Genomic DNA, 21,580 nt, shown 5'->3' on the forward strand with positions numbered 1-21,580 from the left:
CTCCACCAAAGTGGAGGTGCCCTCCAGTATTCCCCAATAACGGCATTCAAAATAGTTGTCGCATGCGCTATCCTGCACAACATTGCCACCCGACGTGGGCTACCTCTCACCCCTGAAGACCCAGATTCGGAGGATGAAGAGCAAGAGCAACCACATCGCCATCATGGGGATAGGAGCATCGCAAATCAAGGCAGACTGAGACGGGAACACATTGCAAACCAATACTTTGGAAGGTACGTGCCAACTTCTACCATACTCACCAATAGAACAAACAGTCCATGTGTTAAGTGGAAAGAACTAATGATTTAATAAGTGCAAATAACCAAACTATATACAAGAAAAAACAGTTCAGGGCCTTCAATAGTCCTCCTGGCATGGGACACATTGCCATCATGTGCCCCAACCCCAGGGACAGTGTTTAGCTCACACCCTACGGCGGGCTCGGCCAGCCTGGCTGGTACTAGGTGGGTCAGCAGTGCTCTGCCTTGTGCTCCCACTACGTAGCACCCTGGTGTCACCGGCAGAGACACTGCTGACAGTGGAGCCCTCCTCACTGTCTTGTGGGGTGTCACCTGTGGCCCTGGACACCTGCTGTGCCTCCATTAGGTCCATTGCATGGGTGATCCGGCCCAGTCCCCGTGCCACATCACCCGCAAAGTGGCCCATGTCAACCTGGAGGCTGACTGTTCTCCTAGACAGCCCAGTTGTGTTAACTGCCAGCCTAACGATAGAGGAGGCCATCCTCTCCAGGCGTTGCAGCAGCTGGCGGTCCCTGCGCCGTGCACTGTCACTCTGCGTAAGCAGTCCAGCCACCAGTTCGCGCATAGCCAGTGCAAGGTCACCTGTGTTGTTCCCAATGACCTGCAGTTCTGAATGCACCTGCTGCATGCTGTTGGCATGGTTCCTCTCAAAGCGCTGCAATACCCCACTAATCCTCCTTAACTGTTGGTTTTGCAGGCGCTGACCCCGTAGCAGTTGGGCCTCCGTTGGTGTTGTGGAGGGAAGTCCTGACTCTGCCTGCTGCTTTGCTGTCGTCATCCTGTGTCACCTGCGTAGCGGTGGAGGCCCTGTAATGTCTGATGTTGCACTCTGGCTTGTACCTGGTGCAGGCTCCAACACCACTGTTGCAACAGGTGTTTCCATAGAGGGGATGGTGTTGGTGGTGCAGGTAGGAGTGGTGGCTGGTCCTGTTGTCTCCTCTCTGTGCTGGCTGACCATTGGCACCTGGCTGCTTGGGCTGATGGGGGTGTCTTGTGGGAGACCTGTGGGACATGGGGAACACACTGTCAGTGTCTACTATCAGTTAAAAACGTCCTAATAAACAATTGCCTATGAAATGCCTACTTGACTACATTGCCCATAATGCATCATTCTGGTGTTTGCTACTCTGAAATGGAGCTATCTTGGTTGTGCATGCCCCTGTGTACATGGTGGGTGGGGGTATGGCATTGATGGGGGTACAAGCATATCACATGGTACTCACCGGTTGATGGTCCGGTCTCAGAGGTGTCCAGTTCTCCAATTCCAGTGACCGTCTCCGGCTCAAGGGTCTCCTCAACCCTTTCCTCCAGGGGTGTGGGTGGTGGTATGGAAGATGGTCCCCCTCCTGTGCCTCTCATCTCCCGGAGACGTTCTGCCACCCTCTCCTTGGTCCGGGAGCGGAGGTCGTACCACCTCTTCTTTAGTTCTTCCAAACTCCGGTGGCTGACCCCCAGGGAGTTTACCTTGTCCTGGATATCCTGCCAAATTCGTTTTTTTTCTGTGTCTGGCACAGTGAGGGCTGCCTTGCCAAACAGCTCATTATGGTGCTGACAGCACTCATCTGTTAGCACCTCCAACTCCTTCTCAGCAAACTTGAGCTTTCTTTTCCTGGGAGTGTCAGCCATGGTTGCTGGTGCTCTGTTAGCTGTGCTGCAGTTAAAAAGGGTGTGGTCCTCCCTCCTCCCAGGTGTATTTCTAAACTTCCTGGCTGTGATGTCATCATCATGTGCCATGAAGTGTTTTCCTGAGTGTTCTGAAGTGATTTCTAGAGTGTTCTGCAGCACCTGCTTTCAATTTTCAGCACAGTCGCAATTTGCGACACCCACTCGCAAATTGCAAGTCCGTTTTTTGCGCGGTCGCAAAAAGCGAGCTCGCAAACAGCGGACTCGCTATCTGCGGTGCGACTCCGGGTGCGAGTCGCAAATTGTCCGCGCACTTTCTACCTGAATTGCAGTTAGCGACTCGCAAATTGCGAGTCGCACATGCTCGCAATTTGCGAGTCGCTATTTTTTTCCTACCTACATCTGGCCCTAAGTATGATGTTGCACATATATAACTTCTTAAAATCCAACTTTAGATAAACATGTGTGCCTTAACCAGAAATAGATGTTGGCGTATTATAGGTATTATATTTATATTAATAGCTTTAATAGCAGTTGCCATATTATTACTAATACATATTATACCAGAGACAGAGAGATCTGTAGATACATTCACTAAAACAACCTCTAGACCAGGTATTATTGAAGATGAGTTAAAGCTTTCCTTCGTACACTACATGAAGGAAGATTATTTGACAAACGTTTATTCTAGATGAGTGCAATAATACACAAGAGCTATTGATGCAAACAACTGCTATGTATGCTTGCACATGCCTTCTTCAGCTGATGAACAATTAGCATATCATCATATTCCTCTTTCCTATACTATCTCATGCAGTATATTGCTTAGTTTAGTATATAGTCAGAGACAATCTGAATACTATTTCTCTAACTTTAACATGGTTCATTCAAAATATCCCCTAATGCAGAGCATGAATTTACATCCACAAGCAAAGAATAAGAATGGAGATAGGTTGGTATTATTTTAGACTTTTTATTTCTATGAATACTTATAAAGCTCATGCAAATAATTAAACTTTCCTAATAAACCCATTAGTAAAAGCTTTTATTTTAATGTTAGAAGAGAGAAATGCGGTTTGCTCAAAAGGCTTACAAAAGGGAAGATGTCTTAAAGAAAATGTATGGGGAAGGCAAGATGATGAGTTTACAAAATGTCTGTTCCAAGATTGAATTTAGATACGAGACACAAAGGAAAAGTATGTGTGTTTAAATGAAGAATTCATGGGCAAAAGATGTCAGTAGGGAATAGTAATTGTGGACATGTTTTTGACTTATCAGAGGGAACATGGCAAATTTTGCAGACGGATGATCCAACTATACCTGGAGTATATTTTATTTGTGGGGAGAATACTTATTTCAGATCGCCAGCTGTTTGGGAGTGAATTTGCTACTTAGGTTCGCTTTTTCCAAATATTTATCATATACAAGGTTTAGACCCATTAACAATGACAACTGCACATAGATATTCATGCAGTGTAAATGAGGGAATGCAATTGGTGGGAGACATATTTCATGCCAGCAGTAAAAGTAATTTGAAATGATGAAAATATTAGAAAAATGTCAGCAGCAGTAGACTGTTAGAAATTGAGTCTCCAATTGGCTGAGGTATGCACCCTGTCCATGTAGGTAGCGCAATCCTAGTCAAAGTAAGCTAAATTATCCTGTGCTCACCCTCTGGTAGCTTGGCACAGAGCAGGCAAGCCTAACTTAGAAGGCAATGTGTAAAGTATTTGTGCAATAACGCATACAGTAACACAGTGAACACACCACAAAAAGACTCCACAGCAGGTTCGAAAAATAGATTATGATTTTATAACTACAATAAGACCAGAATGACAAAAATACAATGTGTATAACTCAAGATATGAATTTTCAAAGAATAAATGCAAACTAGTGCTTAGAACCAAATAGCGCTTTAGGGGTTACTTGGGTCGCGCTGGATTGTCACAAAGTTAAAGTTTAGGCAGACCACTATGGAGCACGGATTAGCTACAGAACTCACACAGGACTCGGGGAACAAAGTACCTTTTCTGGTTGCAACAGCGAGACGCATGGTAGAACACATCCATCTGGTCCTGACATGGGTGGAGATGCGTCCATCTCTCCCACACAGTGATGACGATGCGTCAGTTCTGAAGAGAAGTGCTGGAGCCGAGTTGAGTTGGTTCCGAAGTGCGATGCACAGGGTTTCTCCATGCAGTCAAGGGATGTGTCAATCTCCAAAGACTGCTGCAATGGCAAAGCGCAATTCTGATGTATCAGGCTATGAAAGCGATGCGTTGGTTCCAAGAGCAATGCACTGATTCTGCTCCTGCAGTTGGGTTGATGCACCAGTTCTGCTGCACGTGGAGAGGAGATGCGTTGATTTCCAGGATGCAGGTATTTGGGTCCACTTCTAGTGAACCAGACACGGGAGCAGGGGTAGAGACTTTGATATCCCTGAGTCTCAAGCAATAGGAGGCAAGCACAAAAGCCCTTGTAAATAACTTGTGGTGCAAGGCAGATTTCAACTATCCCTGAGCAGGGTCGGAGAGCAGCAGGGCAACAAAGAAGTAGTTCCTCCAGGTCAGTAGACCAGCACAACAGTTATCCTGACACAGTGCAGTTGTAGATCCAGAGGTGTCTCATTTGGTGGGGGTCGGAGCCCAAGTTATGAGACCAAGTTGAACCTTTGAAGTGTGGAAGACTTTGAAGAAGAGTATTTGAAGTGCACAGAGGCCTCTTCCCAACCCCTGGCTCCAGACTATCAGTAGGTGGTAATCATCCCTTTGTGTGGGAACAGGCACTCCCTATTCAGGTGTAAGTGTCAGCTCCCCTCTATCCTTTCTGCCCAGGCAGAGCCATCAGAATGTGGATGAGTACTCAGACACACCTAACCTTCATGTGTTTGTGGCTGTCTAGAGGGAATGCACAAAGTATAGCTGTCACCCACCCCAGGCGCGTATTGGAGACAGGGTGCACTTTCTAAAAGTGGCATTGATAAAATAGTAATGTTTAAATCCAACTTTACCAGTAAAGAGAATTTATCATTACCATTCCAATTATTTGAAACATGATGCAGAAACTCCTTTCTGAATCAGGAATTACAGCTTAAAAGTTTATTAAGGAATTTCCAATGGTGGCCTATGAGAGAAGTAGGCCTCACAGTACTGAAAAACAACTTTGGGAGTTTTTCGCTACCAGGACATGTGAAACTTAAAAGTACATGCCCTGCATTTTACTTACACAGCACCCTGCATGTATGCTACATGGGACTACCATTAGGGGTGACTCATATGTAATAAAAAGGGAGTTTAAGGCTTGGCAAGGGGTTTTAAATGCTAAGTCGAAGTGGCAATAAAGCTGCACAAACAGGCCTTGCAATCACAGGCCTAAATCAGGTTTGAGAGGCTACTTTTGAGGTGGCACAATAAGTGCTGCAGCCCACTGGTAGTATATATTTAAGGTCCTGGGTATATGACATTCCACTTTACAATGGACTTAAAAGTAAATTAATTATGCCAATTGGGTATGAGCCAATGTTACCATGTTTAGGGGAGAGAGAGCACAAGCACTTTAGCACTGGTCAGCAGCAGTAAAGTGCCCAGAGTCCAAAACCACCAAACACAAATGATGGATGGAATGCAGAACCAATCAAACATTCACCCCCAATCATGCATCTGGGTTTAATCCATCAATTATTTTTCTCACCATGCCACGCCAGTTTTGACCCAGCCATATGCAAATCAGTCTTGACCCTAAACTGGCAGGCCAGGTTCTCCCGGGACCAGAAACAATTATCCTGGGACCGGTTTCAAGGTATCACCCTTCTTCAGCCAGGTTAGCTTGAATCCATTGGCATAGTGAGCCGGGACCCATGTCTGGGTATACCTGGTGCACTTACGGTGAAAAAAGCAAACAAACACAAATGATGGACGAAATGAAGAACCAATCAAACCTTCACCCCCAGTCACAGATCTGGGTTTAATCCATCAATTATTTTGCTCAACATGCCACCCCAGTTTGGACCCAGCCATACGCAAATCAGTCTTGACCCTGGTCCCCATGGGAACAGTCCAGCCCGAACTGCCAGGCCAGGTCCTCCCTGGGCCGAAAACAAGCATCCTGGGACCAGTTTCAGGAAATCACCTTTTATCAGGCTAGATTGAATCTAGTGGCATAGTGAGCCTGGGACCCACATCTGGGCATACCCGTTGCACTTAGGGCAACAAAAGCAAACAAACACAAATAATGGACAGATTGCAGAACCAATCAAACATTCACCACCAGTCATGGATCTGGGTTTAATCCATCAATTCCTTTGCTCACCATACCACCCCAGCAGAAACAATGTCAGAAAAAAGGAGAGAGGCAGGAAAGAAGTTGGGGAAGGACCACCCTAAGGCTGTCAGATCCAACATAGACAAAATAGTAACTAGTACATCAGGATGTTTATTAGTTTAAAACACACAGTTAGTAGCAGCTAGATCAATGGTACTTCAAAACTGCTTTATATATTTTACTTGCAGAAAAGAGGTGGAATCTGCAAGATGCTCAAAATTTTTAATTGCTGTATGTATATTCCAGATAAAAGAAAGAAGATTATAGACAATGCAAGGAATATTTCTGACTTAAAGCAGCATTGATCTCCCGGGTCTAGCCCACCTCTCCCCACTGCCTCCATTCTTCTGACTTGCACCGCAGGCTAGAAGACCACACCACAACCCCTGAGTCCGCAGGTTTAGTGGTTCTGTGTGACCCTGACGGTCATCTCCTATCTGCTTTAGGCAGTTGTTTTTCTTTCCTGCTAAAATTCCTGATAAGTTGTAAGCTCCTGTTTGTACTCACTGTTTTTTATATTTAAACTTATATTCTGACTGTGTTTATCTTACTTTGTTTTGCACCGATACCTCTTCACCGATTTCTCCTGCCATTTGCTCCCCGCCCTCCAATCTCCCTGACAGCCCCTCTCACTGCCCAGGACTATTTATGAAGGCTGCTGCGCAGCCATTGTGAGCAGTCTTAGCATCCCGGTCTAGCCCACCACTCCCTGATGCCTCCATTCAGCTGAATTTCACCACAAGCCGGGTGACCACGCCGCAATCACTGAGCCTGCAGGTTCAGTATCGTTGTATGACCCTGCTGGTCATCTGCTATCTGCTTTAGCCAGTTGTTTTTTCTCACTGCTGAATTACCTGATATGTTGTAAGCTCCTGTTTTTATTCACTGTTTTTGTGTTTAGGCCTATGTTCTGACTGTTTTGGTCTGACTTTGTTTTGTGCCGATACCACTTTCCAATTTCTCCCCCACTCATTCTAAACAGCAAACAAACACAGAGGAGGTATTGCCATCATGTACAAGGACAACATCCACTGCACGACATCCCCAGACAACTTAATCCTGTTAATGGAACAGCTCAGCTTCCAAGTCCACACAGAAGGAATAAACACCATCAGAGGCACCCTTGCCTGTAGTCCACCTGGACCACACCCCAGCTTCTGCAACACTATCCCAGACCTCATTGCCCCGATCGCCATCAACTCCAAGTACTACATCTCCCTAGGGGACTTCAACTTTCTCCTCTATGACTTCAGCAACACCAACACCAATGACTTCCAGGAAAGTTTGAACAACATCGGCCTCAAGCAACTTATCACCGACCCCACCCACATCTCAGGACACTTACTCAACCCCATCTTTACCTCCAGTGACAGAGTCAGGTATACCCACACTACACAACTTACCTGGGCTGACCACTACAGGATCCACTTTAACTTTGCAGGCTCCACCAACGCAGATACCATGCCCCCTACATCCACACACAGAGACTAGAAAAAGATATCAGAACAATGGAGCAACTCTCTTTGCACCTGCATCCCAGCCTCGACACCCGACACAGATCAAGCAGAAAAAACCTCTCTCAGTGGATCACAATTGGAGCCGACAGAATTGACCCTGCCAAGACAGCCAAGATCAGAGACCAATCCAAAAGAGCCAGCTGGATCACCAAGGAACTGCAAGCCACCAAATGCAACTGCCGACAACTAGAAAAAAAGTCATCTCAGCAAACAGTCAGAAGACAGCATCGCTTCCAGGACAATACAGAACCAGTACCACAGTCTCCTGAAATAAACCAAGAAGAATGCCCTGGCAGACCTAATTGAAGCCAGCATGAACCACAACAAGGAACTCTTCACCACCATAAAGGAGTTCAACCCATCAGCCATCGGGAATAACATCACACCCACTCAAGAACTGTGTGACAACTTCGCTGACTTCTCCCACAACAAGATATTGGACATCTATAAAATCTTTGAATGCCTACCCCAGGCTGATGAGAGCATCAACCAGCTCACACGCACAAATACAAACCCCAAACACCCACTTCTCAACCACTGGGACTGCCTCACCACGCAAGATACTATAGATTATAGCTATCATGAACTCCGTATACTAGGGAGCAACCGTGGACCCCTGCCCCCACCACGTCTTCAACTTGGGAAGCAAGACAATCAGTGACAAACTCAGGAAGTTCCATCAGCGCAGCTTCCTTCCCCGAGGACTGGAAACCCGCTGAAGTGAATACAGCTACTGACCGAGCTGAACCTAAGAATTATTAGCCCATATCTCTGCTCCCCTATCCTGCAAAGGTCATCAAGAAAGCAAGTGACCAACAACTCACTCGACACCTAGAACACTAAAACCTCTTGGACCTCTCTCAATCCAGATTTAGAGCCAATCACTGCACTGAGACACCCTGACCACAGCTACAGATGACATCAGGGGTCTCCTGGACCATGGATAAATGGCAGCCCTCATCCTCCAGGACTTGTCAGCCATGCTCGACACCCTCGACCATCACATCCTGAGCAACAGACTTCACCACATAGAAATCGAAGGAGACACCCTCAAGTGGATCACCTCATACCTCACCGCAGAGAGCAGAGTACCCATCTTCCACTATTCACATCTGAGTCTAAGAAGATCATCTGCGGAGTCCCACAGGGATCATCCCTGTACCCCACACTCTTCGACACCCACATGACCCCCCTAGCTTTCACCATCAAATTGCAGGGATTGAACATCATCACTGACAACAACCCAGCTCATCCTCTCACTAACCGAAGACCCCTCTACCACCATAACTACCTTCAACAGATGCAGAGTAGATGTAGGTCAACTCTCTCAAACTCAACACAGACAAGACAGAAGTTCTCATGTTTGGAAACCACACCTCACCTTGGAACGACGCAGGGTGGCCACTGAACTCAGCCCTCCCCACTTTCGATGAAGAAACAAGTCAATGCAGTCTCATCTGCCTGCTTTCACATTCCCCGCTTGCTCCACAAGATTTTCATATGGCTCCTAGTCACCACCTGAAGGAGCGTCACCCATGCTCTCATCACCAGAAGACTGGACTACGGAAATACACTCTATGTAGGAAGCACTACATGCCTCCTGAAAAGACTCTAGAGAATACAGAACTCAGCAGCAAAACTCATCCTTGACCTCCCCAGAAGGACCCACATGACTCCCTACCTTAAAAAACTTCACAGGCTCCCAATCCAAAAAAGATGCGAGTTGAAGATGCTGATTTACACCCTTAAGGACCTTCACAACAAAGGACCAGCACACATCAACAAATGCCTGACCTTCCACCAACCAAACAGACATCTTCGATCTGCCTCCCAGCCTTGCAGACACCCCTCACATCCACTGAGCCAAAAGCAGAGGACGCTGGTTCTCACACCTTGCAGCCAAGGCATGGAACAGCCTTACCTTACACCTCAGAACTGCACCTTCACTCCAGACTTTCAGGAAGGAACTCCAAACCTTGCTGTTAAACTGAAATTTCTCACCAGGTATCAACCAAATTCCCCATGGCCTCAAGGCCTTCATGGGTGAGTTGCTACACATGATAAATGTGTGATTGATTGATTGATTGATTGATTAAAAGCTTGATTTAGAACCTTCAGAAACTACCAGCATAGTACAAAGCTTTAATAAGGAAATTTCTTCAATAGGCAACTAGATAAAAGCAGCAGGAGGAAGACTCCTCAAAGGTATTTTAGCTCCTGTACTAATAATATTTGTCTGTTTTGTATCTACACTAGCAATTTACCAGACAATAAAGATGCTATTAGACAGAAGAAACCTAGAGAACTGAATAGGAGAATGAAGATTTAGAATTGATGAGTGTATTAACAAAGAGTATAAAAAAACTAAAAGAAAGAAAATCTAAAAAGAGAAAGGAGAGTTCCACAGAAGACGAGAGTGAACTCTGAATACATCAGTGAATGTGATTTTGTGATGGTTCCAAACCATCAGATGGGGGATTGAGAGAGAGCCTTTCATAAGAATAAAATGCATTTTATTGTTAAGCTGTAGAGAAGGATTTTTGCACGCCGTAACTAAACATTGCATTTAAACATGGTTTTGCATTTAAAAGTTTGCACAACAATATGTACTTGGCTGAACCGCTAACCAGGACATATTCCTATTTCTTTCTTTTTCCTTGTTCTTCCCTCTTTGTTAGTTTTGACCTATGTCATGGCCATAACTAAAGTTTTGACCTATGTGATGGCCATAAGTAAAAGATTTCATGAAGCACAGGTCCCATGCTATCAAATGGATGAATAGGGAGAATATCAGTGCTTCGTTTCATGACCATTTAATGTATCAAAATAATTATTCCAAGCGTTGTGCTCATATAACTGTTATTTCCCTCATAGACCTTTACCAGTGGGAAGAAACGTGAGTGTTTCATTGTACTTTAGAAAATAGTTTAATGTATTGCATATTAAAATGTTAGATACTCATGATTTGTAATTTGTTTCCTTGTATAATGTATAATGTATACAAAAAAATGTGTTTTCAGACTAAGGATCTGATTAGATGCTGGCGGCAATGGTCCTGCTGTTGAATTTTTTGCTAAGAAACCCACCTGTGGCTGTGACAGTCCACCCGCCCTATTTAGATGTCAGCGGGAGCATAGGCAGAAGACTGCTGGCAGTCTGCCCTCACCGCCAAGAATCTTCTTCCACGTCGATGAAGCCATAGGCAAAAGTGGCTGGCGAAAAGACCCCAGCCTTTTTACCGCCGAGTCAATCACGATGTGCGGTGCTGCCAACCCAACTGTGGCGGCTAAAACTCCACACCTGACCTGGCAGATTGGCAGTTATATCAACACAAAACTCACCTTTTCAATGCTTTTCACGTACCCTGTTACTTTGAACCCACTGCTACCAGTCCTCCCATTGCTCCTGGCCAAGTCCAAGATGGAAATCAACCACGTCGTCACCAGAACAGAAGGTAAGTTACAGGAATTCCTGTTATTTCTGTTGGAGTTGTAGCTGTATAGTAACACCAGACTTGTGCATGGCTCAATAATTTGTGTAAACACCATCATACTGTAGTGCAATGCTGAAGTGTGTGATTTTAAAGCCTTAAAATGTATCAAAACAGACCTTGAGATATAAGTAGCATCAACCTATTTTGTACTCACTGCCTACATGGCAATGGACACCAGCACAAAAGTCTCAACAATCACTGATAGAAATCTGTCCATAAGTGTGTGTGCAAGAATGCACCCAAAATATATTAAGTATTAACAGAAACAGTATGCCCAATTTGAACCAAGCAATCACATGATAACTTAGCAATTATATGACAGCATGCTAAAGGTGTGTGTACACAGAATTTAACATAATATTCACTGGTGACCTGCAAACATGTCAGAGATATATGAATGTCACATGTCCCCTTGGCGTGTGCAATTTGTCACAAAGATGAGATCACATTCAATTGTAAAGTGCCAGGTCATCTGTGTCATGCATATGTGCATATTATTTGTACATCATGTCAAAATAAACAGAAAAACATATCATTTTGTTGTAAGTGTCCAGTAACAACATGAATACTTGCACCAAAATTAATATATCCATCACTAATGTACAACACTAATGTATGCATTTAAAAAAAGCAACTAAAACATACATCCTGTGTTTGTCAGTGACACAAATGAGAGTAAATGCATGGCTCACGTGTATGCAGAAATAACATCATAAGCAAACAATTAGTAACAATTGAATAATAAGGCTAGGACAAAATAAAATACTTGATAAAATGACAAGTTTAGTCACTCAGTGATAAATATTATAAATCCATCATAGTTAGATTAGTAATTTCTCAGCCCATGTTGGTCACAAAGGCTTTCAGGCCCATCACTTGCCTCCTAAATTCACTGCCAGACTAAACCTCCTCTGGAAGGGGCATCTATAGGGCAGAGAGCAGGCACCTCAATGATGTTACTGGGGTGGGTGGGTCCTTGGGTTTGGGATGGGTGTCTTTGGGGTTGGGAGGGATAGGTTTGGATTTGGGAGGGGTGGGTTTGGTGGGGTGGTTTGGGATTTGGAAGGGGTCAGGGCCAGGGCAAAAAGTAGGCTCTCCTTAGGAAAATGGGTAGGGTGTTCAGTAGGGACTTGGGTTTGGGATGGAGTGGCTGTGTCTGTTGTGGGTGTGTCCCTGAAGGTCTAATGTATGTGCTGTATCTTTAGTCTTGTGTATTTAACTGATTGTCTGTTGGGTGGGTGAGTGTGGGTGTTTATGTTGAGTATGTGTGTGCGTGGATGTGCCTGTTGTGATTGTGGTGATTGTTGCTGTGGTATCTGTGGGTGTGCTGGTGCATGCATATGAGTGGTGAGAGATGTTAGGGGGAGTGCTTGTGGTATGTGTGGGCGTTGTAGTGGTGGGTGTTGTGTCTGTGGGTTTTGGTGGTGGGGGTGTGCTTGCGTAGTGGTGGTTGTAGTCACGGGGAGTGTGACTGTGTTGGTGTGTGTGGTGTCTGCGTGTGTTTGTCTCTGCTTATGTTTTCTTATGTGTTTGTGTTGGGATGTGCTGCCTATGGTTGTTGCTGTGGGTACATATATGTGTTTACATGTGCTTTGAACAGGGCTGGGTTGAGGGATTTGGAATGGGGACAGGGTGGAAGTGTGGGCATGAGGCTGTGGTGAGTGGGAATCTACAGCCAAACCCTAGAATGACTGCTGTAGGCCAGATGGGGCACCATGAATGCCAACCAGGTAAGCCAGCATCTGAGTATTTTGGCCAGGCAGCCCCGGTGTGGCATTCAATAGTCCGGTCTGGCCTACAGGGATGGTCCTTAAAAGATCAACAGTCTACTCAGTGAGCACAGCCTGAGACACCAGGGGAGGGCAGAGGTACCTGCAGCAAAGGTGATGCTGCCCCTTTTAGGGGGGTGGCAATGGCCAAGAGGGGGGGCAAGACGGAGGGTGGAGATTGGAATATGGGGAGCAGGCAAAGATGCAGGTGTCCCAGTCTCCAGAGTCTGCCTGCACAAGGTGCTGGTTTTAATTGGAGAACTCTGAGGAAGATTTTGAGTCACTGGTGGCCTCCATGCCAGTCTCTTCCACCTATATGCGACTGGGTCCCTCAGTGTCCTTGGTGTTCACACCCGATCCCTAGTGGTCAGCTTCATCCCCATTGATGTGGCCGCTGTCAACTTCAACCTGCCCACTTGATGCTGAAAAAAAAATAAAGTTATACAATTGGACATCAATGTGCATCACCCAACATCAGTTATCCTCATCTCAGCTCCCATATCATGTATGTCTTTGTCACTTATACACTTGTAGTTCACGCCATAACAAAGGGATCCAAAAGCATGAGCAAACACATAGGCCTGGATACATCTCTGAACCCCTGCAGTGCAGAGCTGAAATTGGTTCCTTTCTCCCAAAGGGTTAGATTTTTGGATGGAAATTGTCTGCCCAAAATGGGACACCACAACATTTATGCGATGTCCCTTTCTGTATCACATTGCTCTCTACATCAATCTTATCTCTGGGCAGGAGTAAGGACACCAAAATCTTGTCTGTGGGATGCACAACAGCAATGGGGACACATTAGTTTCTGTTGCTTACAATACAGTTTGGCATAGAAATTCATGTTGGCTTTTACATTCACATTTGTGAAGGACTAACAATTAAGGTTCACCAGCGACTGTCCAAATAAAGTATCATAAGGTTGCTGGAGAAGCTGCTTTCAAACGTGTCAGATAAGGAATGATGCTACTGTATAAAGAATATCAAAACTTTTGGTGTAGATGCACATTTTTACACTGTCATAGCACCAACATAGCAATGTAAAGTCTGATATATCAGCTGACTCATAATTGCCACAGTCACCTGTAATGAAGCCTACCTTCACTACACACATTTGTGACATACTACCAAACCTAACCCAATCATGACATGGGACATGTTTTGTGAAACTGTCCCTCATGTCATTGTGAAAATGCAGGCAATCCCTATGTTTGCATGCAGCCATGTGTCTGCCCACAATAGTAATTGCCTTGTGAGGAGGAATCTAGTGGCATGCTTCAGCACAGTTCAATACACTACACACAGCATCAGACTCAGGCCCAGATTTTCAAAGGTTTAGTATCGGGTTAGCATTACTTTTGTAATGCTAAACTGATTCTGAACTTTTTTTGGTATTCACAAACCAACGCAAATTGATATTTTTGTAGGTTAGTGTGGCAAAGTAACGCAAAGCAGTCTGATACGCTGCTTTGCATGACTTTGCTTCAAGGGGACATTACATGGGTGGTACATGGGTTTCCCTGTACTACCACCCATGCTTTTTGGCCCTGAACTCTAATCTGAAACATCAGAAAAAATTGACACCACTGAAATGCAGATGATAAACGAAGAAATGTTTTTATTCTCCCTGCTTTTCTGCACTGTACAGCACACATACAAAGTAGGGAAATCATTTCCACTTCTCTAGGCATAGTATTTTGTCCTAGAAGGGTACCCTTTGTGTACCAAACCTATGCTAGACTCCATAGCACTATGGCGCTAAGGTGTGTGCATGGCACACAGAAAGCTGAAATAAGTGCCAGTTATCGGGAGAGGGGAGAGAGTACCATTTCTATGTGACTATGGCATTTTCCTGCTCTCTCCTTGTCACACAAAACAGCATTTTGGCTGCTGCACTGTGCTGCGAGACTCCTTTCAGAATCAGGGTCAAAGTCTCGTCAACTTGCAACTCCACAAATCATCATGGGCTTAGGATGTGTGGCTTCGTCAAAGCTGATGGCATACTACACAGCTGGAAAGTAAAGCAGTTAAACCACAACAATATCTACAGACTATGACTTTCCCCAATTGTTGCTGCTTTGCAACCCTCAACTGCCCATCAAGCTCTCGGAAAGCCATCACAAGGATGCAATCCATTTGGGGAGTTAAGGTGCAGCACACCCACCTGGATTTGTGGAAGTACTGCCTGACTTGGCTTTTAGCTGACTTGGCTCTTGGCCTGACGAAGCTCCTCCTACCTCTTCCGACAGTGCAGGCTACGCCACTTTTGGTCCCCCACGGTGCACACCTTCTTCGTATTGGCCTTCCAGATTTCCCAATTCTGATGGACGTTGACTGTATAGATGGCATAAAAGAACAGGAAGAACACTTCAGTGTCACTGTTGGGCAGTACTGCTGTGACATTACATTTTATAAATGCACACGTACATTTGCAAAACAGTTTCTAGATTGTTTTCCATAAAACTGTCTTAGGTAGAGTGGAAATACTGATTTCCAGTGCACTGTCAATACTTGCTAGCTTCTCATGTTCCCTAATCAAGTCTGCAACATCACCTTGACCATAACTATTCAACTAGTCCTATTCTAAGAGTCACCCTTGATCACTGAAGGCCAAACCACCTTTACAATCATTGCACATAATCACACTCACAGCTACATTGGCTTCCTACCTAAACTCCCAAGAGTCAGAACCCATAGTCTGCATTACATGCAGTGAATCTGGGTGAGATATGAGGGCTGCTATGTGTCAATGAGAGCAGGGATTTGTGGGTAGTTTGAACAATTGTGATTTCTAATAGGACAGACTGGGATGGATGATGGTGAGCCAGTGTCATCTGAACTTGCTGCACCAAAAATAAGGTCACCTTTATGTGGCTCCATGACAGGTTTAAACCATACAGAGTAAACTGATACGTAATGTGTGCTGGATTCCCAAATATCAGTACAGCATCAGACAACTCCAGACCCTCAACATTTTTCACTCAACATCACTGTCATTTCAACACTGGCTGTATGTTGCCACTCATACTACTGGTACACTGTCTACTGGCCACTAGTAGTTAGTGGCCCACAGTTTGTGTGATGAAATAGGATTTGTGTGTTAGACGGACACACATTACAGGTTCTACTGTCAGACAACTTAATTTTGTCCTGCACAGACATTTCAGACGGTCACAAAAATCTGTCCCAGCTACATCAATCTGTCAACTCCAAACACACCACCACCAACATTACCAAATGGAATCAAATACCCTGTGAATCATAAAGGAAGAGGTTACTCAGTCATACTTTCTCCAGTCAGACATGCACCTGTTCCTCTGGGGTCCCACAGAGTTGGCTGTGCAGGACAAAAGGACCAGGTACATGTCCTTGCAAGGAGATTCAGCTTCTCAAGGGAGAAGGCAGGGGTCTTGTCACCTGCGTTGCCTGGCATCCTGGCTCCTAGAGGTTATTAACAGCAAAAACTGAGGATATCTTAATGGTTGCAATGTTAGGAGGCAAGTTAGTTTTTTTTCACAAAGCGGTGTACAAGTACATGACTGACATGATCCGTGAAAGAGATGTACACATCCATTGTATTTCGTATGTAGCTGTCACACATGTTTACCCTATGGCAGGGCCTGTCGTGGAAGTTACCACCTACTAGGCGGACAACTCCCACTGAAAGCCGTTGTGTAGCCAATGTCCTGACAGGAAAAAAATCCTAAATATGTTTTTTAAGATCTCGGTGGACAAGACATTTGGGCCATTATTACAAACCTGCGGTCCGTGATAAAGCGGCAGTAATCCCGCCAACAGGCTGGCGGTAAAACAAATGGAATTTTGACCACGGCGGAAACCGCCATCACAGACAGCCACTTTAACACACCGACCGCCACAACGGTAGCAACAAGCACCACATCGGTAACCAACAACAGCCAGACAGAAGACAATATAGTGCCCACTGTATTATGAGAGGCCAATCCGCCACCTTTTCCGGGGCGGTACCAACGCCATCAAAAGCACGTCATAAACAGTACACAGAAGGAAAATGACTCACCTCTCGACACTCAAGGAAGAACCACGACGCCATGGAGCCCAAGTTGCACATATTTCCAATGCTGGTCTACCTCCTCCTACACCAGGAAAATGAACAGCGGCGAAGACGACCACGGTGAGTAACGCACCAAGCACACAAGGGAGGGGGAGAGGAAAAAGAGAGTGACACACACACGCAAACCCCCACCCCCCTCACACCCCAACACCATACACACAAACAGATGCAAAGACATGACATATCCACCCCGTCACCCTCAGGAAGCCGAATCCAGGATTTCCACGGTGGAAGACGATATGACCGCTCTCAAGGCTCAGGTCTCTGCACTGACCGCCCGCACACTGGAGCTCCACCGGAGAGCTGAAGACACCGAAAACAGGTCGAGGAGTAATAACCTTCGTATGGTGGGCCTTCCTGAACCCATAAAAGAATCATCTCTGGCCAAGTACCTGGAGGACTGGTTCCCATCCTGGATGCCGGCGGATCGCCTTACACCATGGTTCATGATCGAGTGAGCCCACAGGGCCCTTCCGTCGAGACCCCCACCGGGCTTCTCACCCAGAACAGTGATACTCCATCTCTTCAACTTTAAAGATAGAGACGCGATGCTGCAAGAAGCACGCTCTAAGGGAGACCTTTTCTGCAACGGTGTGAGAATCCTCCTTTTCCCTGACTACTCACGAGAGGTACAACAACAACGCCGCTCATTCAACGAGGTGAAACAGAAACTGAGATCAATGAGCATTCAGTATCGTCTTCTGTTTCCGGAGCGACTCCGGGTGGTCCACAATAATAAGACTTACTTCTTTGATCGGCCGGCCACGGCTTGGACCTGGTTGATGGAAAAAGTTCCCTTGGGTCCCTACAGAGTTGGACCTCGACTTCAACAGGAAGCAATGCCGAACCACCAGAGGGGGCAGCAGCCCGATTGACGCTGTCGCCCCCCGTTCTAGGCGACGCAAAGTGCGTCGCGGATCCCATCCGGTCTCTCCCCCTGGGACACACCAGATGGAACCGCAGAGCCCACGATCGTTGGGGGACTCTGAGGACACCCCCGGAGACCAAGACCCGCAGAGGACAAAGCAGGCCCATTTGGGGTCTCTGGAAGACACAGACTTGTCCGGTAGTGTGATCTCACAGAGGAGATCCCCAAACAAAAGAACCAATCTGCTGGGTTGATGGGAACTACATCAAACATAATCTAACATCGTCTACTGTGCTTTTGAACTTGATCCGACAACATGGAGGGGCACACCACCACTGCTACCCTATCAGTTGATGTTTCACCTCACTAGTTCCAGAAGCGAGGTGCTACACATGGGCGACAGATGCTTCTGGGGGGAAGTATGGGGTGGGGTGGGAGTTGGGGGCAATTAAGTTTTGGCCTGGTTTTAAAGGCAGATGTTATGGTTCTTATGTTATTGTCATGTTTGGGTTAATTATTTAATGCACAGAGCAGGGACAGTAGGGACTCAACCGATACAGCAGGGGCTTATGCCCCGCGACGACAGGGACGAGACTGGTGCTTTCCGATATCCCTAGGCCCAGAAATAAGGAATGTTGGCAGTCACTATGGGAATTTTCCAAACACCCGCCCACCATGACTCAAACCCAGGTTATATCATGGAATGTTAATGGCCTCCTAGACAAGATTAAACGTACAGCAGTGTTCACCTTCATACACCGATATCGGCTGGAAGTACTCCTGCTGCAGGAGACACACCTCTTGGGGGACAGCTGCCCCTTTTTGATCCGCAGGGGCTTTGATAGGGTATACCATGCCGGGTTCATGCGCGGATCCCGGGGTGTGCCCATACTGCTGCATCTTACATTCCCCATGACAAATATCCAGGTGCGGAGGGACCGACAGGGATGCTACGTAGCCATCACCGGCGAGGGAGCTACAATTAACATAGTCAGTGTTAATGCCCTTCCTCCACTGATTTGGAGGACCCTCGAAGACCTCACCAACTTACTTTCAGACCTACCGCTTGGGCTCACTATGGTGGGAGGGGACTTCAATGCAACTCCAGATCCGGCCCTGGATGTTGCCGGTCCGATCTCTGTATACAGACAGGCGGCAGCGGCGGTAATCACAGAATGGTTCTCCACAACAGGGCTCTGCGATGCCTGGCGGGTGTGGCACCCAAGACGGTGACAATTTACTCACACTTCAGCAGCCCATGGTTCACAGTCCAGAATCGACCTGGTGCTGCTCCCGAGCACGGACTGCACAGCCCTTTCTCACATCGAAATACTAGTGAGGGGTATCTCTGACCACGCCCCACTTCGGTTTGTCGTGGGTCCCACCCGGTCTCAATCCCGTCCCATGTGGAAATTAAATGTGTGGTACCTCCAAGATAAGAACTATATTGAGCAACTGCACCAGGCGCAGCCAGAGTACTTCGAAATGAATGAAGGGTCGGTAGCCTCAGTGGGGACTCTGTGGGCGGCGAGTAAGGCAGTGCTAAGGGGCACAGCTAAAAACCTGATACGGGAACAAGAATGCGCACGAGCCCAACATATCGAACAGCTGGAGCTCCGGGCGATGGGTCTTGAAAACAAAAACACTACAGACCCAAATGATAAAACGGAACAACAGCTAATCCTAATCCGGGATCAGTCCCTGGAGGCAGCGAAGCACCTGTGGAGAGCCACCACAGCGAAATTCTATGGGGGGGGGGACAAATCGGAGAAAATGCTATATTGGCTGGTGTCTCGCCACCATGCCTCCAGGATTGTCCCTGAAATCTACGATGGAGAGGGGAGCCTCGCTGTAAAACACCCAGAAATAGTGAACGCCTTTGCCAGGTTCTACCAAACACTGTATCGAAAGTCTGTGCTGATCGATCTGGGTCAGGCCCGCCGCATGCTGGACGAGGTTCCCCTCCCACGACTGCCCACGGTAGAAGTGTGGATATTAGATTAACCTATTAGTGCGGAGGAGATAGGGACAGCTATTTCAGCATTAGGTACCGGGAAAAAACCAGGACCCGATGGGTTCCCGTCCGAATACTACAAAGCATTCAAAGAAGACATAAGACCATATTTGCTAATGCTCTTTACAGAGGTGGAGAATGGCAGATCCTTCCCCCGAGAGTTAGACGCCGCCACCATTGTAGTGCTCCCCAAAACCCAACCCCCGCACTGCACTGCGCTGATTATAGACCGATATCGCTGATCAACACCGAAGTTAACATTTTTGCCGCTATCCTCGCTACCCGTCTCAAGAGGTTCTGCCACAAGTGATTCACCCAGATCAATGTGGATTCATGGCCACTCCCAGTACCCAGCACTGTATCCGTTGCTTGCACGTGGCGTTGGCTGAACGTCACCGGCTACACCGAGACCTTGCCCTTTTACTCATAGATTTTGAAAAGGCCTTTGATTCGGTTGACTGGGGGTTTCTCTTTTTGGTGCTTCAACGCGCGGGCTTAGGTCCAAGGTTCTGTCGTCTGGTTCAGGCACTATACGCTAATCCTACAGCCCGCGTACAGGTCAACGGAGCCTTATCCCCAACTTTCGAGGTTCAGCGGGGCACGCGGCAGGGATGCCCCTTGTCCCCCCTTCTGTTTACTCTGGCCATCGAGCCTCTGGCCCAAATGGTCATGACAGATTTGGTATACCGTGGCTGGAGCTGGGGTCATTCCCAAGAGGATAGGATAGTGCTATACGCCGACGATGTTCTGCTGTACATGGAGGAGCCCAGTACAACGGGCCTGCGTAGTCTCTGTCTTCTACGGCGCTATGAACAGGCATCGGGATTAAAGATGAACCCTACCAAATCGATACTGATCCCGCTGGCTGGTTCGCGTTACTGCTTTGACTGGCAGGACACAATACCGCTATGTAGACTCAGCTTTAAGTACCTGGGTGTCTGGGTGTCCCTCCTGCCTGAATTGACGTGGGCCAAAAACCTGTCACTGTTACTGGCGTGCATCAGGACTGACCTGCAGAGATGGCAAACCCTGCCGCTAAATGTAATGGGCGAGTTGCCCTCTATAAGATGATGATCCTGCCAAGGCTCCTATATATCTTTCAGAACTTTCCCCTCCCAATCCCTCGCTCCTAGTTTAGAGCTCTCGAAAGCGCCACGGGACAGTTCCTCAGGAGGGGCGCCCGACACCGAGTTGCGACTCAACACTGTTGAAGAAGGACATACGACGGGGGCTTAGGTGCCTCGGACCCTTATTTGTACTATCTGGCCACCCAGTTGATAGTGATCCACGACTGGTTCAATGGGGGATGGGGAGATCCGGCATATCAAGAAGAGCTAGAAATCCTGGGTTTCCCGCATATCCTGGGAGTACTGTATGGAAAGCCTCTCCCCCGAGATATGGAAGAGATAACTAGAGCGGTCTTCTTGGCATGGCGCACAGCTTTAAGACATGCCTGCTGGAATGCCGTTATCACACACCAGACCCCACTGTGGAAAGGGAAATGGCTGAGCGCGACAGCGGCACTGGAGGGGTTCACAGACTGGAACCTGCTGGACATCTCCTTGGTAGGAGATGTGTGGAAAGGAGAAGCTATGAAATCATTTCAAGACCTACAGATAG

Source organism: Pleurodeles waltl, chromosome 9 (assembly GCF_031143425.1).
Source record: "Pleurodeles waltl isolate 20211129_DDA chromosome 9, aPleWal1.hap1.20221129, whole genome shotgun sequence".
Taxonomy (NCBI): Eukaryota; Metazoa; Chordata; class Amphibia; order Caudata; family Salamandridae; genus Pleurodeles; species Pleurodeles waltl.